Source organism: Bufo gargarizans, chromosome 6 (assembly GCF_014858855.1).
Source record: "Bufo gargarizans isolate SCDJY-AF-19 chromosome 6, ASM1485885v1, whole genome shotgun sequence".
NCBI classification, from domain to species: domain Eukaryota; kingdom Metazoa; phylum Chordata; class Amphibia; order Anura; family Bufonidae; genus Bufo; species Bufo gargarizans.
The window spans coordinates 76,803,403-76,806,203 of NC_058085.1; the positions used below are offsets into that span (position 1 = coordinate 76,803,403).

Genomic DNA, 2,801 nt, shown 5'->3' on the forward strand with positions numbered 1-2,801 from the left:
TAAAAGTATGTGGCAGAGAGGAGTTTTGAGTAAAACAATGAAAGAAGGAGTAGTAGTATTAGTTTTTAAGAAAGGGGAGAAAAAGAGAGTGGAGAATTGGAGGCCAATTACTCTGTTAAATACAGATTACAAGATTTTTAGCAAGTTTCTGGCTAATCGTATGCGTGATTTTGTGTGGAAAGTTATTGGGGAAGATCAAGAATGTGCAGTTCCAGGGAGAAGTATGACTGAAAATTTTGTGTTAATAAGAGATATGATTGGGGACTGTATGGATAGGAAACAGAAGTGTATGGTGTTAGCAATTGACTTTGAAAAAGCGTTTGATCGTGTTGCACATAAATATATGTTTAGGGTTTTGAAATAAATGGGATATCCAGAGTTTTTTTTTGAAGTGTGTGAGGAGTTTATATGATGGAGTGTGTAGTGAAATGTTGGTAAATGGACATTTAAGTAAGAGAATATGTGTGAATTCGGGTGTAAGACAGGGATGTCCGATGTCCCCTGTCTTATTTATAAGTGTAATTAAAGTGTTGATGTGTTTGGTTAGGAGAGATAAGGAAATGAGAGGTATGTTAGTTCCAGGGAGTGGGGGAAAGCATGTTAATATTTTGGGTTATATGGATGACGTGGTAATAATGAATGATAGTGTGGCAGCAATGAGGAGAGGTAGATAAATTTTGGATTTATTTTGTGGAGCGTCTGGTTTTAAGGTCAATTGGAATAAGTGTTTGTTTAAATGTTTTGGAGATAGTCGAGTGAGAATGGAGGATGTGAAATATGAAGAAGGGGCAATGAAAGTTTTAGGAGTACTCTTTATTGATGATTTGAAAGTTGGGATGAATGTGGGAAAAGAAGTGAAAGGAAGTTTAATTTCTGGAGATTGGGAAAGTTTTGATTGTTAAATCAGTTATTATACCTGTGGTATGGTTTGTGTTTATAATTTTTCCGAATGTAATGAAAGTGAGAAAGGAGGAGAAAATTGTGTTTTCGTTTATATGGGGTAGTAGGATGGAAAAATTAAGAAGAGAGCATGTATATAAAGCAAGATAGATAGGGCTTGGCCTTCCAAACTTCGATTTTTTTGGGGAATATCATACATAAAATTGTTTGTGGTAATGAATAAGAAAGAGAATAAATGTACATATATGATGAATTATATGGTGGGATGGATGATGTATGGTTTGAGATGGAAGGGAAGAGATGCAAGGGTACCGGTTGCTTTTAAATGTCCAGGATGGTATATGGTATATGGTGGTAGAGAAGTTCATTAGGAAATATGATTTGTTAGTAATTAAGAAGAATAAGTTCAAAAATAAAAAAAATGATAATGAATGTGATATGTAAGAATGAAATTGCTTGCGATATTATGGGTTTGAGGTCAAATGAGGCTGAAAGAGTATGGAAGAAATTATCTATAAATGATGTGTCAAACAGACAAAAGGATGTAGTATGGATGAGTTTACAAAATTTCCTGCCTGTAAGGGAGGTACAGAAAAGAAGAGACCTAGTTAAGCTCAGAGTTTTGTCCGAGGGAAGGATGTTGTGCGAGTGAGAGTGTGAGACATTTGATTTGGGATTGTAAATATGCACAGTCTGTATGGAAAGGTATGGGGAATATGGTTAAGGAATTGACAGGGGTAACGTTTATGGATTGGAAAGTGGCAAACAGAATGTAAGGATGCTATGGTTTATAACAATATGTGTAATAGAATGTTTGTGGGATGTGAGGAATCTATGTGTGTTTAAAATAGAGGTAGTGCCAACAAAGAGATGTATGAGATTAATATTATCTAGAATGTACAGTATATATTGTTGGGATAAGGTATACGGAGATGGTATAGATAGCGAGGGGGTCTGGAAACATAAAAATGTTAGGTTTTTGGTTAATATCAATTAATAAAGAAAGAAAAGAAACCACGATGATGAGGTCAGATAAGCTTGATGGTGCAAAGAAAGATTATTAAGAGCTTTTATATACTGACCACTGAGTGGTATTAAAAAAAAACAAAAAAAAAAAACTGTTCTTATCAGTTTAATATCTGATAGGTCCCCTATCTGGGGACCATATATTAAATGGATTTTTCGAACAGGGAGATGGAAAAGGAGCTTGCTTTGTCCACTCCATGCATTGACCTGGTATTGCAGTAACTCCAGGACCGGTGCACCCCTTCTATTCCAGTATATAAAACCAGAATAAAATTGAGAGATGGATTGCAAGCATCCTTCCAGCAAGCAAGTGGAAAGTTGCTGTGTCCTGCCTCAGGAGTCTGCACTTCAGCATCTCCTCTGTCAGGGCTGGGCTGTGCTGTGCTGCTTTCTGCATACCTGCTGCATCTAGTCTGTCGAATTGCATCAGCTGTGGGTTTGTTCCAGCACCAAGCAACCCAGGCAGCCAGTCTCCTCACACCCCAAATCCAATTAAGACCGATGTCTTAATTGATGGGTTAATTTGCTTATCACCTGAATAAAGTATTTGGATATCACCTGAATGAAGTGTTTGGACCTCCACTCCACGCACCTTGGTTTGGCTTTGGGCCTGTTGTGCACACCTTGGATGCTGAGTTGTTCCTGGGAATTGACCCTTTTGTATTTTTGTAGCAAGTTGTCTGGATTGTATGTAACCATTTTGCGTTTTTTATGGTGCTGTAATAATAAATAAGTAAAGTTTGCCTGTGTCTCCCTCTTGTGGATCTTTTGAACTGGATTACTTGGAGGCTAAAAAGTAGTCCAGAACCTACCTTGTCTGGACAATGGACGGAACACCGCACGTGTCACAGGAGGCTTGTGAGGTCAGAGGTCAA

The 2,801-nt window shown here is 37.6% G+C and overlaps 1 pseudogene; it reads left to right on the plus strand.

Moving 5' to 3' along the window:
- The first annotated feature begins 1,963 nt into the window (after positions 1 to 1,963).
- LOC122942764 lies at positions 1,964 to 2,170 on the plus strand (annotated as a pseudogene).
- Positions 2,171 to 2,801: the final 631 nt, after the last annotated feature.